Source organism: Antechinus flavipes, chromosome 6, assembly GCF_016432865.1.
Source record: "Antechinus flavipes isolate AdamAnt ecotype Samford, QLD, Australia chromosome 6, AdamAnt_v2, whole genome shotgun sequence".
Classification (NCBI taxonomy): domain Eukaryota; kingdom Metazoa; phylum Chordata; class Mammalia; order Dasyuromorphia; family Dasyuridae; genus Antechinus; species Antechinus flavipes.
In genome coordinates this window covers 112,621,271-112,628,385 of record NC_067403.1, presented here as the reverse complement: position 1 = coordinate 112,628,385, position 7,115 = coordinate 112,621,271, and the positions used below count along the sequence as shown (strand labels likewise).

The following is a 7,115-nucleotide window of genomic DNA, read 5'->3' as shown; positions in this document are numbered from 1 at the left end:
CTGATTTTTCTGTCTCTAGCCTGCTCTGTTTGTTTGCTCTGGCCACCTATAGATAAGAGATGATTTCTAGTCCTGTTGACAACTATAACAATTACATCCAGATGATTGATCAATATATAAAAAAAAAATCCACAATGGAATGGAAATGGGGGGAGAAGAGAACACAAACAGATGGAAAAAAGTTTTTGTTTTTTTTTAATTTTAACAAACTGGTTTTTCCATCAAATATGTTGGAACCACCACACTTGGAGCCTAACTATTAAAGTCTCTGTTTATGGAAGAAATAGAAATGGTACTAAGTGAAAAGTAGCTAGGTTTGATCAAGTAAAACTTATCTATCTTACCTATATTATCTATATAATGTATAATTGTGAAATCATTGAGATATTGGTGTACATGTTTTTTGAATGAGGAAAATATAGCAGAGATGTGTGAGTATGTGAGAATATTGAATCTTCTAATATAGAAATTAAAAATAAAAAATATCACCAAGACAAAATCAATAACTATTTATACCTGAATAGAGGGTGAGTCAGGTAACATAAGGCTTTCCAAATATCAATGGAATTGGCTGGATCATATCCTTAACATTTCACAATTAATTGAAAAATATAGAAAACATGAAATCTGAATTCTCATGGTTATTTTTGTTGGTGGTGTAATTCAATTTGGTAGAACAAAAATATGTTATACACTCTTTTTCAATGTGGGATCTCCTATAAATACATAAAATCATCAATGATTTCTTGGAATAAATAATGTCATTATTATAACCTTGTTCAATGATCCTTTCATAATAGCCATCAGATGAGATATCAAACAGGGAGATGTATTTTTTTTTCTTTTTTTTCTTTGCTGAGGCAATTGGAGTTAAGTGACTTGCCCAGGGTCACACAGCTAGGAACTGTTAAGTGTCTGAGTCAAATTTGAATTCAGGTCCTCCTGACTTCAGGGCTGGTGCTCTAACCACTGTGCCACCTAGCTGCCCAAAGAGATATATTTTTCAGTATGATAAAGAGAATACAGCATGGTATCCAGGTCAAAGAAGAATTCCCTGTGTATAGTGAGGTCTTTCAAAAGTTACTATTTTGGGATAGCACAATATTAATTACATACATCTCTAAGGTATTTGACAATTTCCTTAAGAATGTCAATAATCACTCAACAAAGTTTGACCTGTCCATTTACATGGAAAATTGGTAATCAAATATCAACAAATCTTTATTAAGAGTCTACTATATGCCATATACTGTGCTAAATGAAAACCAAGTGGTAAAAGTAGGATTTTATTGATTAGGGGATAGCATTTTCTGATATGCAGTTTCAGTTTACAAAGATGACTTTAACAGGTAAGTAAAGTGTGGACTAGAGAGGAGGAGGGACTTGAGTCCCATAGACAAACAAAAAGCCTACTGCATGGACATAAAACAGACCTTGTCCAGCAGTATAAGGGATTAAAAATGGAAGGAAAAAATTATCCCCTATCCTTAAGAGACTCATATTATAATAGTACAGACACAATACAAACAAAATTAAATTGAAGATTGATAATGTCAATGGAAGGTAATTTCAGAAAAAAGCACTAACAGGAAAAGTAATTAAACTTGGTCCTCCAAACTTCAGGACTCATACTCTATCCACTGTTTATCCATCTAGGTAACTCTGAAAGTTTTATCAGTTTGTTTTTTTGTTGTTGTTGTTTGTTTGTTTTTTTGTTTTTTCTGGCAAGATAAGTGCGGTTAAGTGAATTGCCCAGGATCACACAGCTAGGAAGTGTTAAGTGTTTGAGATTGGATTTCAACTCAAGTCCTCCTGACTTCAGGGCCATGTCCTATCTACTGTGCCATCTAGTTGTCCCGGGGTTGGGGGGGAGATAATTGAGAAAGGATTGTTGTAGAAGGTATATATATACACAGAGTGTATACATGTATATGTATGTGTTTATGTATATATGAAAAATAACACGAAGATAGGAAAAAACAGGATGCAACAACAGATTAGCTATATTGAATGGAGTGTTAAAGATAATAGCAAGGTTTTAAGAATGAAGACTGTACAGTGGGGTCTTCAATACTAATTAGAAAGTGTAGAAGAAAGGAGGTTTTGGAGGCAAAGATAACGAATAATGTTTTGTAAAAGTTGAATTTGATATGCTCTTTGAAAATTCTAAAAGTCAATTTATGATATCAAGCTGGAGCTCAGAAGAGAAAACAGAGTTGGATAAATTGGTCTGAGAATTATCTACACAGAGATGTTAAATGGACTCATGAGGACCTATGATAGCAGAAGGCAAAATACTTACACAAAGGGAGAAGAGAAGAACATATGTGACAGAATTCTGAAAATCAGCAAGTTTAGTAAGAATGATCTGTATGCAGATTCAGCAATAGAAACTGAAAAATGGTGTGAGTGTAATGATCCTCTGCTAAAAAAAGAACCAGGACAGAAAAGTATTATAAAAACTAAGAAAGCAGAATGTACAAGAAAAGAGTGATCAATGAAAGGTCAAAAAGGATAAGAATTGAAAAGATATTTAAGATTTAATAATGAAGAGATCATTAGAAACTTTGCAATGATCACTTTCAGTTGAATGATGAGGTTGGAAATCACATCACATTTAAGTTTATAATCAAGTGAAAGAAGAAGTATCTAGTTTCCATAGCTTGGTGTTACAGAAATTAGCTGATAAAGGGAGGAGAGATATAAAATGATAGATAACAGAAAAGTAAGATTACGTGAGGATTTTTAAGAATGGAGGAGATATAAGTGTGTTTGTAGGTAGCAGAGAAAGAGCTAGTAGAGAGAGATTGAAAATTAAAGATGTGGGAATCATTGTGGGAGTAATATGGGATTCACCCATAGTAATATATATAGGAGTAATCCCATGGGATCACCTTTGAAAAGATGTTTGCTCCTACCTGTGATGCAAGTAAGGATAGTTATTCTTGTAATGCAAGGGTAAAAATGAGATAGTAGGGAGAAAATATTTGAGTGATGTGAAATGTGGAAGAGGAGAAAAAAAGGAGCTTTTGGTGTCTGCTGATAAGGCATGGTAAAACATACATTGGAGCAATGAGAAGGAATACCAAAACTCCAAATAGGAGTTGTAATCAATGGAAAATTAAAATAATTAGGGAAATATATTAAAAATGTTTGCTGCAACTGTGTCCTCAACATTAAAGGCCTACTGAGAAAATATACCACAAAGTTGTAATGAATCCATTCAGCATGGATTTTTCATAAGTTTATATTGATTTTTTTCCATATCATCACAGTTTCCTGCAGTGTTCTTCCCTTTCCTCTTCCCAGATAATTATCCCTTATAAGATTTTTAAAGACAACAGAAAAGGAAAAGGAAACAAATTGGCACAATTAATCAATACTTTTTTATTAAAGCTTTTTATTTACAAAACATATGCATGGGTAATTTTTCAACATTGATCTTTATGAAACTCTCTCTTCCAAATTTTTCCCTCCTTCCTTCCACACCCTCCCCTAGATGGCAGGTAGTCTAATACATGTTAAATATGTTAAATCCAATATATTTACACATATTTATACAGTTATCTTGCTGCACAAGAAATATTGGATCAATAAGAGAAAAAATGTGAGAAAGAAAACAAAAAACATATAAAGCCTTATTTTCATCAGTCACAGATAGTTACTCAGCAGTATGATGAAGATAGAATTGAAGAAGAGAAAGATAATATACTAAACTTGATGGTCATGATACAAAGCAAAGATCAAAAAAAAGAGTGAAAATGCTATGTTATGGTCCACATTCACTACTCACACTCCTCTCTCTGCATGTATATGGCTCTCTTCATTACTGAACAAATAGAACTAGTTTGCATCATCTCATTCTGGAAGAGAGCCATGTCCATCAGAATTAAAGGATCAATACTTTAAAAAAAAATCCCTCAAAACACATATAATACACAACATCTATGGACATCCCATTTCCACAAAAGGGTACATTGAGTGCATCTTCTTTTATTACCTCTGGATGCCTTTCCATACATGGATTCATCACATTCATCATTTTTGTAGCTTAGTATTATTCTATTATATTCATGTACCATAATTTGTTTGGCTATTCTTCCAATCAAAGGACTTTTATTAAGTTGAAGAAGAAGAAGAAGCAAGCAACAGCAGCAGTTAAACTTGATGGCCTTGCTGCTGGCAGTTGTTAGGCTAGCTTTCCCAGTCAAAAGGTCTCAAAACCTACAGCCCAACAAACCAAGATGGGCAATGAATGGAAACTCAGTAAGCAAGGTCTTCAAAAAAATCCAGCAATTACTCAAAGAGTACCAGTCCCTAAACACATCCGCTGATAGAATCCTGTGGCCACCCAATAACTATTCTGATTTTAAGAATTATTTGACTTTTGTTCTCCAAAGTTAAAATCTGAAGATGAACGCACAAGTTCTATGAGTGATGTGATTCTGGAATAATGTGAAAGTACAGTTTCATAGCTTCCCAAATGGAGTAACAGATTTTATTTAAAGTGAATATATGAAGAATATTGGTGACTCCTCCCCTCTAAACAAAATTCCTATTTCCTCCAAGGGGAATTACAAAACTTGTCTGAACTCTTGCCAAAGCTCTGTAGCTACTTGGATTCTGAAGATTATATGTTTGAAGAAATCCTTTAGAATATTTGTGAAAATTCTGCTGAAATTTTAGATAGAGATCATGATTACCATCATGATTCTTAAATTTTTACTGTTCTTTAAGCATAATTGTTCCAAAATAAGGTCTCATGCTATTTTGTGTGTCAATAAATTTATCATCAGTAGAATCCAAACTTTGATATTACACATTGACTCTTTATTAAGAATCTGTTGCATTGTCTGGCAATAAAAAGCCAGAAGTACATAGAAATGTATGTTGGGCTCTCATGCTGTCACTTGAAGTCCAATTGGATTGCCTGATTCCTCGTGTGCACAATATAGCTAAGTATTTGCTTCACAAGACCCAAAAATCAAAATGAAACTATGATTTTGGAAGCTTGTGAAATTTGGCTTACTTTGGCTGAACAGCCTATTTGCAAAGATATACTCTGTAGATATTTTTCTATGTTAATACCTATATTAGTAAATAGCATAAATACTCAGAAATAGGTATTGTTTTATTTAAGGATGATGTGAAGGAGATGAAGCTATTCTTAATAGCAAACAAGCTATGTATAGCTATATATATGTATATTATATTATATACACAATATAATATAATATACATATAAAGCCTTATTTTCATCAGTCACAGATAGTGACTCAGCAGCATGATGAAGATAGAATTGAAGAAGAGAAAGTTAATATACTAAACTTGATGGTCATGATACAATGTTTGATTATAATCAAAAAAGTGTTCTGCTACAACTCTAGATGTCCTGTCAAATATTTTTTTGTAATGAACTAGCCACTTATTTGCCCCTCTTGAGAGAACCAATTTTTTTTATCATGAGTGGAGAGTAAACAAAACAGGCATCTTAGTCTTAGGAACAATTTCTGAAGTTTATTTGCTAAGTATGACACCAAATCTGATTAAAGTCATCCCTTACCATATTCAGTGAATCTCTGAGAAAAAGACTCTTGTACCTTCTATAACATGCTGAAGTCTTAGCTGCTATATACATCAGATAGTAAATCCCCACATACATACTTAAGGTATTAAAGACAGAATAAACATATTCTAGATAGCAACAAGAGAGTACAAGAAGTTGCCTGCAATGTCATTGCTACCCAGGAAGAGTACGCTTGTACAGAACTTGTTCCCTACCTTATATATAGTTGACATCCTGGTCTTTCCATTTAGTAAATAATAGCATAAAAATCTGCTCATTCTTTATGATGCCATGGGAACATTTGTAGACTCTGTAAGTCATCATTTAAATATATTGAAATGTATCCAGATATTAATATCTCCACTAATACAGAAATGGTACATACTAAAAGTTGAAGATGTATATTTCTTTATGTATATTTCTTTCCTTTACTTTATTGCCTATCTTTAATTGTCATAGTCCTGCAGATTGCTTTCTTTCCAATACTGTGAATCTGTGTATCATTGTTGTGTGAACCTTGTGCAGAAAACTGTTGCACAAGTCAAATTGAACAATGCTCAACTCAATCAATATGAGAGTCCTGATAAAAATTTCATGACTATAGCTCTTAACTTAGTCAGTGGCCTAGCTGAAGGACTTGTAGGCAATATTGAACAACTAAGAGCTCAACAATTCTAACACTGATATTAGATAAACTTCCAGATATTCCAGATAAATTTCCAGATAAAATTCCAGAATTTAACAGTTGCTTTGCCATATTATATGATCTGACAAAAGCATGCCTTTACCATGTCAAAATTTAGGAATCAACCTAAATCCAGGATTTATTTTAGTCTGTAACAATGCACATGGGCATTTGGAGAAATCTCAATTCAAATAAAGAGATGCAGCCTTATATTTCAATGGTGCTGTACCAGCTTGTAGAAATTATTAACAGACTTAACTCATCAAGAATATTGTTAGAGAACACAATAATAATTAGTGATTATGTTTGTCCTCAAGAGGTGGCCCTCATGTAACTTCAGTTTATAAGACCCTGGTGTTCCTCCCTGAGGAATATAAGGAATAATGCGAAAAAAGGTTGCAATGTTGTGTGGAATTGGTTAGCATTGAAATGGAATAATCCAAGATTTCATATTTTCTGTGATGCTATTTTATTGTATATTAGCCCAAAAGATGATCTGACAGACATATTCTGAGAAAAAAAAAAATGGAAGCTTTTTCTCTGACCAGGTTCCTCTTCCTTTAAATGGGTATCTAGCAGTTTACTATGGAGTTTAATTTCATGCAATTAGGCTTCATTCCCATGATTAGGGTCCCTTCAATTTTGGGAGGCTTTGAGGGATCCTCTGTATGCATGGAAAATGTTATACTTTATAGGGGAAAAGGGTAAATCAGTAAGGAATACAGTACAATCTCAACCCTACTGGGAAGAGTGAGAAGGAGGTTGTTGCTGTCACTGTATTAAGTCAATGTTGGAAAATGTTTTAACATCTGGAGCCTTTATAGGTGGAAATCTGTCTCCTATTACAACTCCACATGTGAAGAA

The 7,115-nt window shown here is 33.3% G+C and overlaps 1 pseudogene; it reads left to right on the top strand.

The window, feature by feature from the left end:
- Window positions 1-4,238: 4,238 nt before the first annotated feature.
- On the top strand, window positions 4,239-6,847 carry LOC127540769 (transportin-1-like; annotated as a pseudogene).
- Window positions 6,848-7,115: the final 268 nt, after the last annotated feature.